Genomic DNA, 14,932 nt, shown 5'->3' with positions numbered 1-14,932 from the left:
GATGGTGGGTGTAGGATGTCCATTACGTGGGACATCTGGTCCTCAAGCTCAGTTACTCGAGCACGGAGGATCTCCACCTCCCTCATCAGTTCCTCGACAGAGGGAGATGGTGGGGCAGGCGGTGCAGTCGGTACGGGTGGTGCTGGTGGAGCTGGTAGTGCAGACGGTCTGGCTCCAGATGTAGAGGCTGCGAAGCGGTAAGGCTTACGGATGAAGGGATCAGTAGGATACGGCACAAGCTGCTTTCGGGCAGTAACCCTACGACGTCGACCATATGCGTCAGTGAATGCTCGTCCTCCGTTGATCCCTGGAATGACGGTACCATAAAAATGATACCGCTTCTTTGGTAGGGTGGAGGGTGGCTGTACAGGTGCATCATCGGGGTCCTCCTCGTAGGAGTCATCATTGCTAGAGTCGTTTGTGGATGAGTCGTCGGATGACGGGTCATCTGAATCATGTGAAGGTGGCTGCATGGGTGGCTGTACTGGCTCTCCTCAAGCGGCCATCATCTGTCGGTATCTGGCAGGTCTGATCGGCACGAGACGTCCATCAGGAGCACGTCGGCACCAATGGTTATGCTCATTACGGACTGGACCTTCCCCAAGATCCGCGGGAATCATAGCACCACCGGGATGGTGATGTGGCTCCGAGGGTCCGGGGGCAAGTGGAGCTGGGATCTCTTGGAGGTCCTCGGCTCTGTCAGAGGTAACCACTGGGCAGGTACATGACTAATAGCACCAGAGGATGAAGCGCCAGGGTCACTGGTGGGTGTCGACGACGGCATCTGGGAATCGGCAACAACGGTCAGTGAAGTGCCTAATGAGTCTGTGTCGCTGTCCAAAATGATGACAGGTGGAATATCCGACATCTGAACAAGGAAAAATAACTTTTTCCACGTCATATTGCAGTAAAAGTAAGCAGCAGCATGCAGTAAGTTTCGTGGAAACAAGTAAACTAGCAAGTTGTAGATTAGTCCTATTAGTGAATCATACTCGGTCGGTCTTAGACTCACTAATGCAACCTAATTCCCTACAACCAATGCTCTGATACCAAATGTGACACCCCGTACTAAATCATCATGTACGGACCATCAACAACAGGATCATTACAAGGTCGAACACTATATGCATTTTCAAAACAAGTTTGCATTCATGATAAAAGCTGACGTCATAACTAACGTCGAATGTTTTACATTAAAAGTATGCTTCTATGAATAGAAGCAAAGATAATAGTGTGTGACCCTTAGGTCGTTACAAATCATTTTTTCAAAGGTAAAGAAGTTTGAATGCAAATAAATGTTCATGTGGTGACATCTCTAAAGCAGCGGGCGTCTACAGCAAGACTAGTACAAGAGCGGAAGCAAGCAACCTTAAGCACCTGAGAAAAACATGCTTAAAAACGTCAACACAAAGGTTGGTGAGCTATAGTTTAAGTATAACAGTAATGTAAGGTAGGCCACGAGATTTCAGTGCTACAACGAGCGTTTCAAAACAGTATGTAAAGTATATGTTTAACCGTGCGCACTTGGTAACTAACTTAACGTTTATAACCCCCTGAAAGTACACTTGGCGAGTGCGTATGTTACGAAGTATTAAACACCTGTTAAATGCTAGCGCAACTAGCCCGAGTGGGGATGTCAAACCCTATGGATCCATATCTAAGATTCACGTTCACCGGTTCAAAAACCAATGACTAAACGTTACCTAGCTAAATGGAATGTTTATGCGGTTGTATAACCCACACATATAATAAGTTTAAGTACTCGTGCCTAATATGTAAAACGTAAAATGAGCATGTATTATCATGATATTATCATGTATGAATATCTCTTAATATGATATATATACATTAAATGTCTTTACAACGATAATCATTACATATATGTCTCGTTTAAAAATCATTAAGTTAGTAGTCTTGTTTTTACATATGTAGTTCATTGTTAATATACTTAATGATATGTTTACTTATCATAGTATCATGTTAACTATATATACATATCTATATATATGTCATCATATAGTTTTTACAAGTTTTAACGTTCGTGAATCATCGGTCAACTTGGGTGGTCAATTGTCTATATGAAACATATTTCAATTAATCAAGTCTTAACAAGTTTGATTGCTTAACATGTTGGAAACATTTAATCATGTAAATATCAATCTCAATTAATATATATAAACATGGAAAAGTTCGGGTCACTACAGTACCTACCCGTTAAATAAATTTCGTCCCGAAATTTTAAGCTGTTGAAGGTGTTGACGAATCTTCTGGAAATAGATGCGGGTATTTCTTCTTCATCTGATCTTCACACTCCCAGGTGAACTCGGGTCCTCTACGAGCATTCCATCGAACCTTAACAATTGGTATCTTGTTTTGCTTAAGTCTTTTAACCTCACGATCCATTATTTCGACGGGTTCTTCGATGAATTGAAGTTTTTCGTTGATTTGGATTTCATCTAACGGAATAGTGAGATCTTCTTTAGCAAAACATTTCTTCAAATTCGAGACGTGGAAAGTGTTATGTACAGCCGCGAGTTGTTGAGCTAACTCAAGTCGGTAAGCTACTGGTCCGACACGATCAATAATCTTGAATGGTCCAATATACCTTGGATTTAATTTCCCTCGTTTACCAAATCGAACAACGCCTTTCCAAGGTGCAACTTTAAGCATGACCATCTCTCCAATTTCAAATTCTATATCTTTTCTTTTAATGTCAGCGTAGCTCTTTTGTCGACTTTGGGCGGTTTTCAACCGTTGTTGAATTTGGATGATCTTCTCGGTAGTTTCTTGTATAATCTCCGGACCCGTAATCTGTCTATCCCCCACTTCACTCCAACAAATCAGAGACCTGCACTTTCTACCATAAAGTGCTTCAAACGGCGCCATCTCAATGTTTGAATGGTAGCTGTTGTTGTAGGAAAATTCTGCTAACGGTAGATGTCGATCCCAACTGTTTCCGAAATCAATAACACATGCTCGTAGCATATCTTCAAGCGTTTGTATCGTCCTTTCGCTCTGTCCATCAGTTTGTGGATGATAGGAAGTACTCATGTCTAGACGAGTTCCTAATGCTTGCTGTAATGTCTGCCAGAATCTTGAAATAAATCTGCCATCCCTATCAGAGATAATAGAGATTGGTATTCCATGTCTGGAGACGACTTCCTTCAAATACAGTCATGCTAACTTCTCCATCTTGTCATCTTCTCTTATTGGCAGGAAGTGTGCTGACTTGGTGAGACGATCAACTATTACCCAAATAGTATCATAACCACTTGCAGTCCTTGGCAATTTAGTAATGAAATCCATGGTAATGTTTTCCCATTTCCATTCCGGGATTTCAGGTTGTTGTAGTAGACCTGATGGTTTCTGATGTTCAGCTTTGACCTTAGAACACGTCAAACATTCTCCTACATATTTAGCAATATCGGCATTCATACCTGGCTACCAAAAATGTTTCTTAAGATCCTTGTACATCTTCCCCGTTCCATGATGTATTGAGTATCTGGTTTTATGAGCTTCTCTAAGTACCATTTCTCTCATATCTCCAAATTTTGGTACCCAAATTCTTTCAGCCCTATACCGGGTTCCGTCTTCCCGAATATTAAGATGCTTCTCCGATCCCTTGGGTATTTCATCCTTTAAATTTCCCTCTTTTAAAACTCCTTGTTGCGCCTCCTTTATTTGAGTAGTAAGGTTAGTGTGAATCATTATATTCATAGATTTTACTCGAATGGGTTCTCTGTCCTTTCTGCTCAAGGCGTCGGCTACCACATTTGCCTTCCCCGGGTGGTAATGAATCTCAAAGTCGTAATCATTCAACAATTCAATCCACCTACGCTGCCTCATATTCAGTTGTTTCTGATTAAATATGTGTTGAAGACTTTTGTGGTCAGTATATATAATACTTTTGACCCCATATAAGTAGTGCCTCCAAGTCTTTAATGCAAAAACAACCGCGCCTAATTCCAAATCATGCGTCGTATAATTTTGTTCGTGAATCTTCAATTGTCTATATGCATAAGCAATCACCTTCGTTCGTTGCATTAATACACAACCGAGACCTTGCTTTGATACGTCACAATAAATCACAAAATCATCATTCCCTTCAGGCAATGACAATATAGGTGCCGTAGTTAGCTTTTTCTTCAATAACTGAAACGCTTTCTCTTGTTCATCCTTCCATTCAAATTTCTTCCCTTTATGCGTTAATGCAGTCAAGGGTTTTGCTATTCTGGAAAAGTCTTGGATGAACCTTCTGTAGTAACCAGCTAGTCCTACAAACTGCCGTATGTGTTTCGGAGTTTTCGGGGTTTCCCACTTTTCAACAGTTTCTATCTTTGCCGGATCCACCTTAATACCTTCTTTGTTCACTATGTGACCGAGGAATTGAACTTCTTCCAACCAAAATGCACACTTTGAAAACTTAGCGTACAATTCTTCCTTCCTCAATACTTCTAACACCTTTCTCAAATGTTCACCGTGTTCTTGGTCATTCTTTGAGTAAATAAGTATGTCATCAATGAAAACAATGATAAACTTGTCAAGGTATGGTCCACACACTCGGTTCATAAGGTCCATGAACACAGCTGGTGCGTTAGTTAAACCAAACGGCATGACCATAAACTCGTAATGACCGTAACGTGTTCTGAAAGCAGTCTTTGGAATATCATCTTCTTTCACCCTCATTTGATGATACCCGGAACGTAAGTCAATCTTTGAATAAACAGACGAGCCTTGTAGTTGATCAAATAAGTCATCGATTCTCGGTAGTGGGTAGCGGTTCTTGATGGTAAGTTTGTTCAACTCTTGGTAGTCGATACACAACCTGAATGTACCATCTTTCTTCTTGACAAACAAAACAGGAGCTCCCCACGGTGATGTGCTTGGTCGAATGAAACCACGCTCTAAAAGTTCTTGTAATTGGCTTTGCAGTTCTTTCATCTCGCTGGGTGCGAGTCTGTAAGGAGCACGAGCTATTGGTGCAGCTCCTGGTACAAGATCTATTTGAAATTCGACGGATCGATGTGGGGGTAATCCTGGTAATTCTTTCGGAAATACATCGGGAAATTCTTTTGCAATGGGAACATCATTGATGCTCTTTTCTTCAGTTTGTACTTTCTCGACGTGTGCTAGAACAGCATAGCAACCTTTTCTTATTAGTTTTTGTGCCTTCAAATTACTAATAAGATGTAGCTTCGTGTTGCCCTTTTCTCCGTACACCATTAAGGGTTTTCCTTTTTCTTGTATAATGTGAATTGCATTTTTGTAACAAACGATCTCTGCTTTCACTTCTTTCAACTAGTTCATACCGATTATCACATCAAAACTCCCTAACTCTACTGGTATCAAATCAATCTTAAATGTTTCGCTAACCAGTTTAATTTCTCGATTCCGACATATATTATCTGCTGAAATTAATTTACCATTTGCTAATTCGAGTAAAAATTTACTATCCAAAGGCGTCAATGGAAAACTTAATTTAGCACAAAAATCTCTACTCATATAGGTTCTATCCACACCCGAATTAAATAAAACGTAAGCAGATTTATTGTCAATAAGAAACGTACCCGTAACAAGCTCCGGGTCTTCCTGTGCCTCTGCCGCATTAATATTGAAAACTCTTCTGCGGCCTTGTCCATTCGTGTTCTCCTGGTTCGGGCAATTTCTAATAATGTGGCCCGGTTTTCCACATTTATAACAAACTACATTGGCATAACTTGCTCCCACACTACTTGCTCCGCCATTACTCGTTCCGACACCATTTGTTCATTTCGTTCTATTAACCCCTGGTCCGTAGACCTCACACTTCACTGCGCTATGACCATTTCTTTTACACTTGTTGCAAAATTTGGTGCAGAACCTCGATTGATACTTTTCACACCTTTGGCATAGCTGCTTCTGATTGTTGTTGTTGTTGCGGTTGTTATTGTTGTTGGGATGCTTGTTGTAGTTGCTGTTGTTGTTGTTGTTGTTGTTGTTGTTGTTGTTGGGCTGTTTATTATAGTTGCGATTGATGTTGCGATTGTTGGGATAATTGTTGCGATTATTGTTGTAATTACGGTTGTTGTTGTATTGGTGATTCTTATCATCGTTTTCCTCCCACTTTCTTTTGACTTGCTTTACATTGGCCTCTTCAGCAGTCTGTTCTTTAATTCTTTCTTCAATCTGGTTCACTAGTTTGTGAGCCATTCTACATGCCTGTTGTATGGAGGCGGGCTCGTGTGAACTTATATCTTCTTGGATTCTTTCCGGTAATCCTTTCACAAACGCGTCGATCTTCTCTTCCTCATCTTCGAATGCTCCCGGACACAATAGGCACAATTCTGTGAATCGTCTTTCGTACGTGGTAATATCAAATCCTTGGGTTCGTAACCCTCTAAGTTCTGTCTTGAGCTTATTGACCTCGGTTCTGGGACGGTACTTCTCGTTCATCAAGTGCTTGAATGCTGACCACGGTAGTGCGTACGCATCGTCTTGTCCCACTTGCTCTAGATAGGTATTCCACCATGTTAACGCAGAACCTGTGAAGGTATGCGTAGCGTACTTCACTTTGTCCTCTTCAGTACACTTACTTATGGCAAACACCGATTCGACCTTCTCGGTCCAACGTTTCAATCCGATCGGTCCTTCGGTTCCATCAAATTCCAAAGGTTTACAGGCAGTGAATTCTTTGTAGGTGCATCCTACACGATTTCCTGTACTGCTAGATCCAAGGTTATTGTTGGTATGTATTGCAGCCTGTACTGCGGCTATGTTTGAAGCTAGAAAAGTATGGAATTTCTCTTCATTCATATTCATGGTGTGTCGAGTAGTCGGTGCCATTTCCTTCAAAATAGTCAAATGGAACAAGTTAATCATACAGAATATTAAGAGTAGTTAATAGTATTTCGTAGCATAATATGAACTCATTTATAAAAGCTTTTTCTTCATATTAGCGTTTTATAAGTTTAAATTCGGGTAGTACCTACCCATTAAGTTCATACTTAATAGCTAATATACAATTCAACTACTACAATTCTATATGAAAAACTGATTATAATAATATTTCGCGTTCAAACTTTTACACAATATTTTACAAACTTACATTACCGCTTATTTTACATATAGCATGAAATATAGCACACAACAAATTTGATACAAGATGGTTGTGAAGATAATTCTAGCTAGTACACAAGTTGTTCAGCAAAGGCAATAAAGACACGTAATTCATACGTCCAGAAACAAGTCATGCATTCTGGTTTTACTAGGATTACTTCCCATCCTTGGTCTTGTGGAACATAACCGTTATGGCCGTTGATAAGACAGCGTGTTGTAACGTCATCAAAGGGACGAGGGTTACGTAATGTCCAACAGTCCCGTAACAATCTAAAAACCTCATTTCTTACCCCAATTACCGACTCCGTCACTTGTGGGAATGTTTTGTTTAATAGTTGTAGCCCGATGTTCTTGTTCTCATTTTGGTGAGAAGCGAACATTATTAATCCGTAAGCATAACATGCTTCTTTATGTTGCATGTTAGCCGCTTTTTCTAAATCACGAAGTCCAATATTCGGATATATTGAGTCAAAATAATTTCTTAACCCATTACGTAAAATAGCATTTGGGTTCCCCGCAATATATGCGTCAAAGTAAACACATCGTAACTTATGGATTTCCCAATGTGATATCTCCCATCTTTCGAACTAAAGCCTTTTATATACCAAGGCATTCTTGAAACGTTCTTCGAATGTCTTACAAACTGATCTCGCCTTAAATAGTTGTGCTGAAGAATTCTGACCGACTCTAGACAAGATTTCATCAATCATGTCTCCGGGTAGGTCTCTTAAAATATTGGGTTGTCTATCCATTTTGTGTTTTTATACTGTAAAATAGACAAGAGTTAGATTCATAAAAAAAATATACTTATTAATACAAATTTTTTTTACATATATCATAAAGCATAAGCACACTATATTACATATATTACACCACACGAATACAACTATCTTATTCCGACTCGATTGTTTCTTCTTCTTCGGTTTTGGTTCGTTTTGCGATGTTTCTAGGGATATATGATATTCCCCTAATACGAGCCATCGTTTTCCACATTGGTTTAGAAAAACCTGGTGGTTTAGAGGTTCCCGGGTCATTGTTACAACTTAAGGACTTCGGGGGTTGACGATACATATAAAGTTCATCGGGGTTGGAATTAGATTTCTCTATTTTTATGCCCTTTCCCTTATGATTTTCTTTTACCTTTTTAAATTCAGTTGGGGTAATTTCTATAACATCATCAGAATTCTCGTCGGAATCCGATTCATCGGAGAATTGGTAATCCTCCCAATATTTTGCTTCCTTGGTGGAAACACCATTGACCATAATTAACCTTGGTCGGTTGGTTGAGGATTTTCTTTTACTTAACCGTTTTATTATTTCCCCCACCGGTTCTATTTCTTCATCCGGTTCCAATTCTTCTTCCGGTTCCGATGCTTCTTCCGGTTCCGACTCTTCTTCCGGTTCCTCTTCGGGAACTTGTGAATCAGTCCATGAATCATTCCAATTTACATTTGACTCTTCATTATTATTAGGTGAGTCAATGGGACTTGTTCTAGAGGTAGACATCTATCACATAATATCAAACGCGTTAAGAGATTAATATATCACATAATATTCACATGTTAAAAATATATAGTTTCCAACAAAATTTGTTAAGCAATCATTTTTCAAGTAAACACGGTCGAAGTCCAGACTCACTAATGCATCCTAACAAACTCGATAAGACACACTAATGCAAAATTCTGGCTCTCTAAGACCAACGCTCAGATACCAACTGAAATGTCCCGTTCTTATTGATTAAAAACGTTTCATATTAATTGATTTCGTTGCGAGGTTTTGACCTCTATATGAGACGTTTTTCAAAGACTGCATTCATTTTAAAACAAACCATAACCTTTATTTCATCAATAAAGGTTTAAAAAGCTTTACGTAGATTATCAAATAATGATAATCTAAAATATCCTGTTTACACACGACCATTACATAATGGTTTACAATACAAATATGTTACAACAAAATAAGTTTCTTGAATGCAGTTTTTACACAATATCATACAAGCATGGACTCCAAATCTCGTCCTTATTTAAGTATGCGACAGCGAAAGCTCTTAATAATCACCTGAGAATAAACATGCTTAAAACGTCAACAAAAATGTTGGTGAGTTATAGGTTTAACCTATATATATCAAATCGTAACAATAGACCACAAGATTTCATATTTCAATATACATCCCATACATAGAGATAAAATTTATTCATATGGTGAACACCTGGTAATCGACATTAACAAGATGCATATATAAGAATATCCCCATCATTACGGGACACCCTTCGGATATGATATAAATTTCGAATTACTAAAGCATCCGGTACTTTGGATGGGGTTTGTTAGGCTCAATAGATCTATCTTTCGGATTCGCGTCAATTAGGGTGTCTGTTCCCTAATTCTTAGATTACCAGACTTAATAAAAAGGGGCATATTCGATTTCGATAATTCAACCATAGAATGTAGTTTCACGTACTTGTGTCTATTTTGTAAATCATTTATAAAACCTGCATGTATTCTCATCCCAAAAATATTAGATTTTAAAAGTGGGACTATAACTCACTTTCACAGATTTTTACTTCGTCGGGAAGTAAGACTTGGCCACTGGTCGATTCACGAACCTATAACAAATATGTACATATATATCAAAGTATGTTCAAAATATATTTACAACACTTTTAATACATTTTGATGTTTTAAGTTTATTAAGTCAGCTGTCCTCGTTAGTAACCTACAACTAGTTGTCCACAGTTAGATGTACAGAAATAAATCGATATATATTATCTTGAATCAATCCATGGCCCAGTGTATACATATCTCAGTATTGATCACAACTCAAACTATATATATTTTGGAATCAACCTCAACCCTGTATAGCTAACTCCAACATTCACATATAGAGTGTCTATGGTTGTTCCGAAATATATATAGATGTTTCGACATGATAGGTCGAAACATTGTATACGTGTCTATAGTATCTCAAGATTACATAATATACAATACAAGTTGATTAAGTTATGGTTGGAATAGATTTGTTACCAATTTTCACGTAGCTAAAATGAGAAAAATTATCCAATCTTGTTTTACCCATAACTTCTTCATTTTAAATCCGTTTTGAGTGAATCAAATTGCTATGGTTTCATATTGAACTCTATTTTATGAATCTAAACAGAAAAAGTATAGGTTTATAGTCGGAAAAATAAGTTACAAGTCATTTTTGTAAAGGTAGTCATTTTAGTCGAAAGAACGACGTCTAGATGACCATTTTAGAAAACATACTTCCACTTTGAGTTTAACCATAATTTTTGGATATAGTTTCATGTTCATAATAAAAATAATTTTCTCAGAATAACAACTTTTAAATCAAAGTTTATCATAGTTTTTAATTAACTAACCCAAAACAGCCCGCGGTGTTACTACGACGGCGTAAATCCGGTTTTACGGTGTTTTTCGTGTTTCCAGGTTTTAAATCATTAAGTTAGCATATCATATAGATATAGAACATGTGTTTAGTTGATTTTAAAAGTCAAGTTAGAAGGATTAACTTTTGTTTGCGAACAAGTTTAGAATTAACTAAACTATGTTCTAGTGATTACAAGTTTAAACCTTCGAATAAGATAGCTTTATATGTATGAATCAAATGATGTTATGAACATCATTACTACCTTAAGTTCCTTGGATAAACCTACTGGAAAAGTGAAAAATGGATCTAGGTTCAACGGATCCTTGGATGGCTCGAAGTTCTTGAAGCAGAATCATGACACGAAAACAAGTTCAAGTAAGATCATCACTTGAAATAAGATTGTTATAGTTATAGAAATTGAACCAAAGTTTGAATATGATTATTACTTTGTATTAGAATGATAACCTACTGTAAGAAACAAAGATTTCTTGAGGTTGGATGATCACCTTACAAGATTGGAAGTGAGCTAGCAAACTTGAAAGTATTCTTGATTTTATGTAACTAGAACTTGTAGAATATATGAAGAACACTTAGAACTTGAAGATAGAACTTGAGAGAGATTAATTAGATGAAGAAAATTGAAGAATGAAAGTGTTTGTAGGTGTTTTTGGTCGTTGGTGTATGGATTAGATATAAAGGATATGTAATTTTGTTTTCATGTAAATAAGTCATGAATGATTACTCATATTTTTGTAATTTTATGAGATATTTCATGCTAGTTGCCAAATGATGGTTCCCACATTTGTTAGGTGACTCACATGGGCTGCTAAGAGCTGATCATTAGAGTGTATATACCAATAGTACATACATCTAAAAGTTGTGTATTGTACGAGTACGAATACGGGTGCATACGAGTAGAATTGTTGATGAAACTGAACGAGGATGTAATTGTAAGCATTTTTGTTAAGTAGAAGTATTTTGATAAGTGTATTGAAGTCTTTCAAAAGTGTATAAATACATATTAAAACTCTACATGTATATACATTTTAACTGAGTCGTTAAGTCATCGTTAGTCGTTACATGTAAGTGTTGTTTTGAAACCTTTAGGTTAACGATCTTGTTAAATGTTGTTAACCCAATGTTTATAATATCAAATGAGATTTTAAATTATTATATTATCATGTATGAATATCTCTTAATATGATATATATACATTAAATGTCTTTACAACGATAATCGTTACATATATGTCTCGTTTAAAAATCATTAAGTTAGTAGTCTTGTTTTTACATATGTAGTTCATTGTTAATATACTTAATGATATGTTTACTTATCATAGTATCATGTTAACTATATATATATCCATATATATGTCATCATATAATTTTTACAAGTTTTAACGTTCGTGAATCACCGGTCAACTTGGGTGGTCAATTGTCTATATGAAACATATTTCAATTAATCAAGTCTTAACAAGTTTGATTGCTTAACATGTTGGAAACATTTAATCATGTAAATATCAATCTCAATTAATATATATAAACATGGAAAAGTCCGGGTCACTACATTAAGGGTCATCATCATTCATCATTAAGTCAAAAGGGTAAAGTAAGTTTTAAGTCAAGATTAGGGTTTAGAACAAAGGCTGACTTCGTTTAGTCACCACGTCCTCTATACAAACTGAAATGGGATGAGACCAGTTGACATGGCTCCGTATATGAGTCCTTTAGTTCCTATAAAAATTCCAGAAGAAAACTCGTCTTCGTTTGACCGTGGCGACGGTCTAAGTGCGAGTAGGTCAGAATTTTTAGCACAACGTTAAAAGGACATAGTGACACTCGGAGGACCATAAATCCTAAACCATAAATCGGATTAAGACGAGTCTTAAACAAAAAATTATCTACTCGAACAGAGATAACTGAAAATAAACTTTACAGTAGCCCAGGTGGTTGGGTCTGACCAAGAAAACAGTATCTAGAGTGTTCCGGTGGGTTCTTGGTGCTCGATGCTCATCACGGTTCTCATCCTTGATGCATATAGCTTCAAGTGTACAACTCGTTGATGTGTTTGCATCATCTTAACCAAGGTTTGACCATCATAACACTTTTGTAAGTCTAAGATGAATAGCATAACTCATTTAAGTGTTGCAAGTAGTTTGATGAACTAAAGTCACATCAAGATCTTAGATCCGACACATACATGAACTCTAAAAGTAATATTAACCAAGTTTTGACTATCATGACACAAGTGTAAGTCTAAGACATGTAGCACAACTTACTTAAGAGTTGTATGAAGTTTTATGAACCAAAGTTACATCCAAATCTTAGATCCAACACATACAAGAGTTATACAAGTAATATTAAGCTACAACTTGAAATTAAACTTAAGTAAACAAGATCTTAGGTTGTAGAACACAGTTCTTAGTTAGATCGTGAAGATCCTAGACCCAAAAGTATAGATCTAAAGTTCTTAAGTTAAATCCAACACAAGTATATGAAGTTATAACTAAAAAGTTATACTTCCATGTTCTTGAACTTTCAAAGTTAACTTTGGTTTTAAGAAGTATGAGATCAAGTTTTAACTAGTAATACTTGACCATGAACATCAAACACAAATTTAAAGTAAGTAACATGAAGAAATAAACTAGATCTATAAGTATTATGTCATGTTTGTTTCATACTTAGGAAGATTCAAATCAAAGTTTGAATCTTAGGATTTAAGTCTACAAACATGAAAACAAAGAAGATTATAAAACTTATGAATTTTTAGTCTTGAAAACACTTAAGTATAGAACTACAAACTAACAAGTTTGAGTTCTTGTTCTTGGTTCTTCATCAACAAAAGAGATGGTAGTAACCAAGATCCATGAAGATGCAAGCTAAAGAACTTGATCTTTATAACAAAAACAACAAACAAGTAACAAAACAAGAAACAAGTAATTTGATGATGATGATTATAGGCCACGATTTTGAGAACAAGGAAAGAAAGAAAATAAGATTTTTGTTACTTACTAGCTAGAGAGAAAAGAAAAAAATGTAAGTGTTGAATGTATGTGTGTGTAAGAGTGAAACAACACAAGTAAGTTTGTAACAAAATAACTTGAAAATGAATCCCTCTTTGTGCTAGAGAGTGGATGGTTTTTGAACAAAGAAAGGGAAGTCAAATGGTGCTTTCTAGTATGGGAATGTGGTGTGAGCTAAATTTAGTAACAATTTAAAATAACTCTTGCATGCTTGAGACAACTTGGTCTCCTAATTAGTTTAATTAACCTAGATTAACCTTAATGTAATACTAACTTAAAACATGGGCTTACAAGTCCATTAAAAGTGTAGGGTGGGCTTACTAGTCCAAGTTTATTAATTAAAGGCCCAAGTCCAAGTAAGGATACAATTAAATGAATAAAGCCCAAGTAATTAACTACTAACCTTAGTTAATTAAAATGATTAATAATAAATAATCATGAATGTAGATAATATTCAAAAATATTATTCGTGAAAAGTACGCACGTCACAAAGACAAGTCGGGCCATGGAGATTCAAATACGATAACAAGTAAATGTATATAAATACATTTATTAAAGCGCAAGTATTAATAATAAATATTAATAATAACGTTGGAAAATTCTGGGTTGTTACAGGGGTGGTAATGGTACTGTTGGCATTGATGATGGTAGTACTGGTTATGCTGCTGGTGCTGCTGCTGGTGTTTGTAACCTTTGCACAATATTCTCCAAAGCCACTACCCAAGCGCGAAGCTCGTTGACTTCTTCTATTACACCGGGGTGATTGTCGGTTCGGACGAGCGGATAAATAAAATCTAGAATTTGATGTAGTATATAATCATGACGAGATACTCTGGAAATGAGAGAGAAAATGGTGTTTTGGATAGGTTCGTCAGTAAGTGCTTCAGGTTCTTCGCCAAGAGGGCAATGTGGTGGATGGAAAGGATCGCCTTCTTCTTGTCTCCAATGATTGAGGAGGCTACGAACCCATCCCCAATTCATCCAAAATAGATGATGGCTGATTGGTTGATCCATTCCAGTCACACTGCTTTCGGAGCTTGAGTGGGATTCCATATCGGAATTTGAGGGACTTGAACTAATGACGAATTCCATTTCGTTCGATTGAATAAAGGATTTTTTGATATGAAATGATTTTTCGGCTATCGGGTGGTATTCTAATTACATAGAATATCTATATATATAGCGCAAAAGATTTCGTAGATTACGAAGGAATTTACGGGATATGTCAGGTAAAGTTTACAGTAACAGATACGCTAAGATATGAATTTTGTCTATACACTATTCATGCAATCAATGCAGTAAGACATGTCTAGACTAAGAATGATAAGCAGGCGATTTCTGATAAAAATGATAAGCAAAACTTTCGACATGCGGACACGGTCGAAGTCCAGACTCACTAATGCATCCTAACGACTATCAGTTAAACA

The sequence above is a fragment of the Rutidosis leptorrhynchoides genome, chromosome 2, assembly GCF_046630445.1.
Source record: "Rutidosis leptorrhynchoides isolate AG116_Rl617_1_P2 chromosome 2, CSIRO_AGI_Rlap_v1, whole genome shotgun sequence".
Lineage (NCBI taxonomy): Eukaryota > Viridiplantae > Streptophyta > Magnoliopsida > Asterales > Asteraceae > Rutidosis > Rutidosis leptorrhynchoides.
The sequence above is the reverse complement of the archived record's forward strand: the minus strand, read 5'-3'. Positions refer to the sequence as shown.